We start from the raw sequence: 9,338 nt of genomic DNA, 5'->3' as shown, positions 1-9,338 counted from the left end.
CGTCCGAAGCAGGGTCTGTTTCATATATAAGGGATGGGTTCCATCTTATCTGGGTCTCCGCCATGTGGCTTATGCTCTAGCTCCCAAGAGGCATAAAGCTTTTCTGCAGAAGAATCCTGTGTCCCGCGTGGTTCTTTCAGGCGAGGCCAGCACAGGGCACCAGCCCCCACTGAGTCTTCTGGCATGGCAGTTCCCAGGATGAGGCAGGCAGCTCATGGAGCATGCCTAGATAGCATAGTGCTAAACAAGGTGGGGCTTCCCATTTATACCCCTGTACCCCACATTCACCTCTTGAGGAAAAAAACTGGTACTTCCATAAAATCTTTTCGTGAAGTATTGGGCCTTGCTAGCACTTTTTAAAGTATCGTCTTAGCTGCTTAGTCTCAAGACCAGTTGTCGCTTGCTTGGATTGGCCAACAGTAGACCTTGGAACTCTAGCCCACTCTTTGTAAGCTCTCATGCGTTAACTTCCAAGTATTTTGCAGTCTTAGGAAAGCACCTAAGAGGCATGTAAGCATGTCTGAAGGAACGCAGATGGCCAACCAGGTCACATTGGATACAAGGACCAGGCAAAACTGGGATTCTTGGGACTCCTGTAGGTGACACCCAGTAAAGTGGACAAGAAAAATATTACAAAGACCTGATACACCACAGAGTATTGCTGCTGCTGACTTTGTTCAGTGAGGTTCTTTTTTTCCCCCCCTCGGTTTTTCAAGACAGGGTTTCTCTGTGTTGCTTTGGAGCCTGTCCTGGAACTAGCTCTTGCAGACCAGGCTGGCCTCAAACTCACAGAGATCTGCCTGCCTCTGCCTCCCAAGTGCTGGGATTTAAGGCGTGCGCCACCACCGCCCGGCTCACCCATGCTCCTATAAGTAGCTTTGACTAAATTCTCTGGCTCTCCAAGTGACTTTGACATAGTAATTTCTTTGGTCACTGATGCCCAATCTGGGGGTCAACAGACATTTGTCCACATCGTCCCAGGAGAAGTTCATAAAACACACCATTTTCTGAAGGGGCCCGTTTGACTATGTGCTGTAGACAGTAAGTGACATAATAGTTATAGTGACATGATGCCTATGATCTCAGCGACCTGAGAGGATTGTGAACTGGAGATGCCTGATCTACCATAGCACAGCCTTGTCTATAAACAAAGCAAACAAGATCCAACAGATGTTGTTTATGGAGTTCTCCCCTTAGATCCTCAGACAGTTCAAAATAAATGGATGGAAGATATACCATACCAATAATGCTCCTAACAGAGTTCGAGCAGCTATCTAAATAGTAAACCAAATATTTTAAGAAAATAAATATGCTGTCTGTGGTAAAACATACCTGTAATCTAATCATTCAGGTGGTAGAGACCGAAGATTATTTTTGAGGGCAGCCTGGGACACGCAGAGAATTCCTGGCTAGCATGCCTAAATAAAAGCAAAGCAGGGTTAGGGGGTGGGGGAGAAGGCAACTATTACTAGAGACAGGGGTGGTTTATAATAAGAGTCAGGTAAGGAGATGGTTCAGTGAGTAAAGTGCTGGACTATTACGTGTGAGGTCTGAGTTTGAATCTCTAGGATTCCCAGGATGCCCCGTGCAGTAGTACGCCCTTATAATCCCAGTACAGACCCCCAGAAACTTGTGAGTCAGCTAAGCTGGTGCATGCAGCAGCAAAGAGACTGTCTCAAACAAGGCCATAGGAGAACTGCCCTGGGACCCCCACCTGTGTTTGTATGCACACACATTAGCATAACAATCATAAATATATGTAGTATCTAACATATATTTGGATGCTTTGATTCAATAATCATGGCTAGAGGCGTGAGTTGCCATAGTACTGGGTCTAACTTAACAGTTCTCGAAAAACCAAAAACAAAAATTAAAAAAAAAATTTGGTTTACTATTTAGACAGCTGCTCAAACTCTTCTCAGGAGCATTCTTGGTATGGTATATCTTGTGTTCTCCTGTGAACAGTTCACTGCTTCAGAGTTCCTGAAAGAGAACTTTTAAGTTTTTTTTCCAGTTTATTATTTCTTTTAGCACAGTGACCTCTACTGGTACAGATGTAAATTAACACGTAGTTTCTGCTGTTTCATAGACTTGGGCTAGAGAAATCTAAGTCAGCCCCTTAGCTTCTCTCTCTTCCACCAGGCTAATATGGGCTCCCAGTTAGGAAATAGAGGAGCGGCCCAGTGCATTAGTTTTCAGTTATTAATATAACTGAGAGGCTTTTTGCACTAACCCTTTGGGTTTTAAGGAAGAATCTTTGCAAGGTGCCTAAAGGATCCTATTACAAACAGGGTTAAGAGCCATTACCCTATCAGTTTTCCTTTAGAGTCTCAATGTGGTCACCAATATTGCAGATACCAAGTACGCAATGTGTTTACTCCCTAATTCACAAGCACTTTCTTCATGAATAAGCCGCAGAGAACAATCTTCAAGTCCAGAAGCATTATCTTGGTGTTCCGGTCAGGGTCACTACTGCTGTGATGAAACACCATGACCTAAAGAGGAAAAGGTGGGGCTGGAGCGGTGGCTCATATGTTAAGAGCACTGATTGTTCTTCCAGAGGTCCTGAGTTCAATTCCCAGCAACCACATGGTGGCTCACAACCATCTGTAATGAAATCTGGCGCCCTCTTCTGGCATACACGCAGACAGAACACTGTAAACAAAATAATAAATAAATCTTTAAAAAAAATAAAGTGGAAAAGGTTTGTTTGGCTCATGCTTCATCACCACTGTTCATCATGGAAGAAGACAGGACAGGGACTCAAGCAGGGCAGGAACCTGGGAACAGGAACTGGTGGAGGCGCCATGGAGGATGCTGCTTACCCTTGCTCTCCATGGCTTGTTCAGCCTGCTTTCTTTTTTTTTTTTTTAATTAAAATGGTTTATTTATTTTACATCCTGACTGCAATTTCTCCTCCCATTCCTTCCCTTTACCTTTCCTCTGCCCTGCCTCCCCAATACATCCCTCCTCCACCTCTGTTCAGAAAAGGGCAGGCCTCCCATGGGTGCCAACAAAGCATATCAAAAATGGCATATCAAGTTGAGGTAGGACAAAGCTTCGTTTTAAGACTGGGCAAGGCAACCCAGCATTAGGAACAGGTTTCCAGGAGCCAGTCGAAGCGTTGGGAACAGGGCCCACTCCCACTGCTAGGACTGCCACAGGTAGAACAAGCTCCACAACCATCACACACATGCAGTGGGCCTAGGCCTGTCCCACACAGGCTCCCTAGATGTTGGTCCATAGTCTGTGAGGACTCATGAACAGGTCAGTTGCTTCTGTGGGTTCCATTATGATGACCCTGACCCCTCTGGCTCATACAATCCTTCCTCCCTCTCCTCAACAAGGTTCCCAGGGCTGGCCCCAGTGCTTGGTTATAGATCTCTGCATCTGTTTCCATCAGTTACTGGATGAAAGCTCTCCGAGGACTACTGGGGTAGTTACCAATCTGACTACAGGAGATGGCCCGTTTAAGCCTACTTCCTTACAGAACCCACAATGTGCTGGGCCTTCCCATACCTGTCACTCACTAAGAAAATGTCCTATAGGCTTCCCTGCAGCCAAATCTTGAGGCATTTTCTCAGTCGAGGCTCCCTTCTCTCTTATGGCCCTAGCTTGTGTCAGATTGACATGAAACTGGCCAGTACACAAGGCAAACTGGCAGCAACTCTACTAGTAATGCTGGCACTCTACATCTTCATAGATACTTGTTTTAAATCTGGAAAGTTATAAATGTCTAAATCTGGGTTTGACAAATACTTTGCTAAATCAACACGAGTAAACATTCATGGGGTAATGATCCAGTTCTGCCACTTCAGCATAAAGTCACAGGCAGACATGACAGTGACCTCATGTAATTGTATCATTTTTTTAAATATTTATTTATTTATTATTATACAATATTCTGTCTGTGTGTGTGCCTGCAGGCCAGAAGAGGGCACCAGACCCCATTACAGATGGCTGTGAGCCACCATGTGGTTGCTGGGAATTGAACTCAGGACCTTTGGAAGAGCAGGCAATGCTCTTAACCTCTGAGCCATCTCTCCAGCCCCAATTGTATCATTTTTTAAGTCATAGACAGTTGGTAAATGAGATCATGAGTATATTCCAATAGACCTTTAAGGATTTTACAGTTTGAATTTCACTAATCTGTCACAAACGTTGACACTTCTGAGTGTTCAACCACTTCAAACTGTTAAGCTTTCTACAAAAACGGAAGCAGGCCGAATTTGACTTAAAGGTAACCCAGGTTGTCACTATTTCCTCGAGGTGTGGATGAGAATGCCGAGGTTCACATGGAGATCAAGAGACAGCGGAAGAGCCTGACGCTCTCCTTCCACCTCCTGGTTTCTGGGGGATTGAACACTGGTCATTTGGTGTGGCAGCAGGTGTCTTCACCTGTGGATCCCTTTCCCCAGCTGGGAAGAAACTTTGTTTTACCCACACCAGTTGTGTTAGTACAATGTCGGGGCTGGGGAGGAGCTGACTGGTTTAGTTGGAGGGTACAGTCCTTCACACTGGGAATGAATATGGTGACAGGTCACATCAGGTGTCTGCCTGAAGACAGGAAACAGATAAATTCTGGGCTCCATTTATTTGTCCTTTGTATTCAACCTGGGCCCCCAGCCTATAGAATGGTTGCCTGTTTGGTGTGAGTCTTCTCAAGTCAAACCCATTCGAGAAAGTTCCTCAGATATGCCAGGCAGGTCTGTCACCTGTGGGGTCCTAGGATCAAACTCTGGTGTCAGTCCTTTGAACAAGCATCTCTACTCGAGGAGCCATCTTACTGGCCTCCTTTTGGGCTTATTGGGAGGTCTCATTAGCATAGGCCATGATTCAATTCATTGGCCATTAGTGGTGATCAATACAATCTTCTGCTCCTCCTCCTTCCCTGGACTGTGGGAGGATGGTAAGGAAATTCCAATCCTGTAATTATTTATTCATCTTTCAGGTGACCAGATTCAGCTTGAAGCCTACCTAGGGGTCTCTAGCCGTAAGTCAATTTATCATTCATTAAAAGATACAGAACAAAAGCATCATTTTTGGAGATTTCAAGGGGTTTGGAAAGGTTTTAGATTTGTGCTAGGATATGGAAGAAAACTATTTCAGAACGACAGTGACCTAAATGAAACTATAAGCATCACAGTAGATGGATCTTGTTGGAAAAGGAAGAGTGTGCTGTCAATGGTCCTTCCCACACACGGTGAGGTAACTGACATTTACCTTTCCCTCAGCTGTACATAGTTTTATCCCTGAAGATAGATTGATTGAGACCGGGTCTCACCGTGTAGCCCTGGCTGGCCTGGAATTCACTATGTAGATCAAGCTGGTCTTGAATTCAGAGATCTGCCTCCTTCTGCCTTCCAAGTGCTGGGATGTGCAGTTTTGTTCTGTTTTTTTTTTTTTTAAATGTCTTGAAACCTATTGTCGTCTAGAATTCTTTTTTGTTTTTTGTTTCAATTCTCAGCAACCACATGGTGGCTCATAACCATTTGTAATGAGATATGGTACCTCCTTCTGGTATGCAGGCATACATGCCTACATAATAAATCTTTTAAAATGTTATTAACAGAGTCCTTGATCTTGATAGGACTTGATCCAGATACTTTCAAACCTTGGTTTAGTGAAGCACAACCTAGGGCCTTCTGCAGGATATGAGGCAGCTCACAGTCAAAATGGGAACTCTCAGGCCAGCCACTTTTCTTTTTTGAAGAGGGCATCAGATTCCATTAGAGATGGTTGTGATCCACCATGTGGTTGCTGGGAATTGAACTCAGGACCTCTGGAAGAACAGCCAGTGTTCTTAACCTGTGAGCCATCTCTCCAACCCCCAGTTACTTAATTTTAGGCCAGGCTCTCAGGCTCACCTGGCGTACCAGCTCTGTAGACTTTCTGCACATACCTTCTGGTAACAATTTCCCAGACCCTTTCTGAGCAGTACCTTTAGGACCAGAATTCAGGTCCTGATGATAATCTTTGTGTGGGGGTATTTTGTCTGTCTCTATATATGTACCATGAGCATGAACTGTCCACAAAGGCCATCAGATCCCCTGAGACTAGAGTTACAGATGAGCCACTATTTGGGTGCTGTTAGTCAAACCTGGGCTCTCTACAAGAGTAGCCAGTACTCTCAACTGCTGAGCCATCTCTCCAGGCCCACAGATGAGAAGAATCCATGCTAGAGTTACAAAATAGAGACATTAAATACAGTCTAAAAAGACAAAGGCAGTCTCATAGATACCTAAAACAAAATAAATGTTTTTGATATAGTGATTTTCAACTTCATATGCTTAGCTTATAAAAATTAGGATCCAAGAAATTAAATTTATTCATTCACCCATTAACATTTTCACTCAGGTATCTACGTGTTAATCAGTATATACACAATGAAATAGGCAGTGAGCCCCCGGGAAGCGGAGGCAGGCAAATCTCTGGATTCCAGGCCAGCCTGGTCTACAGACTGAGTTCCAGGACAGCCAGGACTGTTTCACAGAGAAACCCTGTCTTGAAAAACAACAAATATATACACACATACATACATATACACGTTTCTCCCATACATGTATATATGCATACACACACACACCAAAATGTCACCGTTTTGTGGTGGCTTATATGCAGACAAATGAACTGATAATACGTAATTAAGAGTCCCACTAGCAGGGCTAGAGGGATGGTTCAGAGGTTAAGAGCACTGACTTCTCATCCAGAGATCCTGAGTGAGCTCAATTCCCAGCAACTACCTGGTACCACCTTCTGGTATGCAGGCAGAATACTGTCTATGTAATTATTAAATAAAATATTGGGGGGGGGAGTTCGAGACAGTTTCTCTGTAGTTTTGGAGCCTGTACTGGAACTAACTCTTGTAGACCAGGCCAGCTTCAACCTCATAGACTCACAGAGATCCATCCACCTGCCTCTGTCTCCTGAGTGCTGGGATTAAAGGCATGTGCCAGCACTGCCTGACTTAATTTTGTTTCTTTTTGTTTTTTTTTTGGTCTTTTGAGACAGGGTTTCTCTGTGGCTTTGGAGCCTGTCCTACTAGCTCTTGTAGACCAGGCTGGCCTCGAACTCACAGAGATCCACCTGCCTCTGCCTCCCAAGTGCTGGGATTAAAGGCATGCGCCACCACCACCCCCGGCTTAATTTTCTTTTTTTAAAGGCTGGAGAGATGGCTCAGGTTAAGAGCACTGACTGCTCTTCCAGAGGACCTGAGTTTAATTCCAAATGAAAGCTCACAACCATCTGAAATGAGATCTGGTTCCCTCTTCTGGCCTGCAGGCAAACATGTAGACAGAATACTGTATACATAATAAATAAATAATAAAGAGTTCCACTGGCAAAGTTCAAAGTTTCTAAGGAAATTAAAGCATTTCGTTAAATGTATGAAAATGTCCTAAGCCTATTATTTTGTATAACTAAAATGTGATAATTCAAAAGAAAAAAACATCAGTTTTCAAAACAAAATTTGTAAAAATCTTAAGTTTAAAAGCCCAAAGAGGCAATATAGAGACTCAAGCATGCCTACACATTACCACCAGGAAAACTAACATTCACCAAAAATAAAAATGTACGCATATTCTTTGACCTAGAAACTTAAGAGATTATCCAGGATATGCATGCTCACCCAAGGAAAGATGGTTAATGACATTCACTTACATGTAATAATTAGAAACCACCCAAGTCCACCCATAGGGAACTAGATTTCTGTCACTATTCTCCTCAAAAACCCTCTAGGAAAGCCAGGTGTGGTACACAAACCTTTAATCCTAGCACAGGGGGCAGAGGCAGGCAAGGCAAATCTCTGAATCTGAGGCCAGCCTGGTCTACACAGTGAGTTCAGGACCCTGTCTCAAAACAAAAAACCAACTCCATTAAAAAAAATTGCCACGCCAAGTGGTGGTGCATACTTTTAATCCCAGCACTCAGGGAAGCAGAGGCAGGAGGATCTCCGAGTTCGAGCACAGCTTGGTCTACAGAGGAAGTCCCAGGACAGCCAGAGATACAGAGAAACCCTGTCTCCAAAAAGAAAAAAAAAGAAAAAAGGAAAAAAAAAAGCCACATCTAGGCTTGGTGGTATGCACCTTTAATCCTAGCAGGTGCATGTGATCAATCCAAGTTTAAGGCCAGCCTGGTGTACTAACAAATTCCAGGCCAGTGAGAGTTATATTGTGAAATTCTTGTTTCAAACACAAACAAAAAAGGAGTGCTAGAGAGATGGCTTACTGGTTAAGAATAGTTACTCTTACTAAAGACCTGATTTCTGTTCCTGGCATCCACAAGATGGCTCATAGCTGCCTGTAACTCCAGTTCACCAATGCCCTCTACTGATCTGTCTGGGCACTAGGCACGTGTGGTACACATACATACATGCAGGCAAACACTCATACATATTTTTAAAAAAAGTCCCTTAATAGATCTTTCACCAAAGAACATACCAAATACACAAACTGAGCTCTCATGTTACAGCACATGCTGGACAGAGAAACAAAAGCTCTAACACAGTCACCACTAGACACTGGCGGAAATCCAGAACACTGACAGACCAGTTAGTCTATTGCTTGGGATGTCTCTTGAAAAGCTGGCAGTTCTTATAAACCATATTGAGAGCTCTACTGCAGCCCTAGTGGGGAGCATGGCTACTTGTATTCTCTTGACTGAAAACTGTCTTCCTCCTCCGGGGAAAGACATCCTCTTTGACAGAGCACACACCTTTGAAAGAGATATAACATGGTGTGAAGGAGGAAGAGGACATCCACTCAGCCAGATGACTATCAGTCATATTAATGCTGGGGTTCAACTGGGTGAGAGTTCACCATCACATCCAAAAGTAAACACAATCACGCTCCTTGACATTTACCCAAAGGTGTTAAATTTAAATGTCTACACAAAAAAGACAACACTTATGGTAGAGTAGCTTTATTCTCAATTACCTGAACTAGGAAGCAACAAAGACAACCTCTAGCACGCAAAGGAACTGGTGGAACATTCCACTATTACTCAGCACTAAAGAGAAATGAGTTATCAAGCCACTAAATAAAAAGGGAGGTTTAAAGGTTAAAATGTTTAATACTATGTTTAAGGACAAAGAAAACAACATTGCTGGGGGCTGGAGAGATGGTTTAGTGGTTAAGAGCACTGGCTGCTCTTCCAGAGGACCTGGGTTCAATTCCCAGCACCCAAAGTTACAGGCAGCACACAACTGTAACTTCAGTTCCTGGGTACTCAACACCCTCACACAGACATACCAATGAATATAAATTTTAAAAAAAATTTGCTGGGATTTGGTACATCTATAGTTGCAGCTATTCAAGTTGCAGGCAGCAGCAGGATCACTT

Source organism: Myodes glareolus, chromosome 6 (assembly GCF_982192425.1).
Source record: "Myodes glareolus chromosome 6, mMyoGla1.1, whole genome shotgun sequence".
NCBI classification, from domain to species: domain Eukaryota; kingdom Metazoa; phylum Chordata; class Mammalia; order Rodentia; family Cricetidae; genus Myodes; species Myodes glareolus.
The sequence above is the reverse complement of the archived record's forward strand: the minus strand, read 5'-3'. Positions refer to the sequence as shown.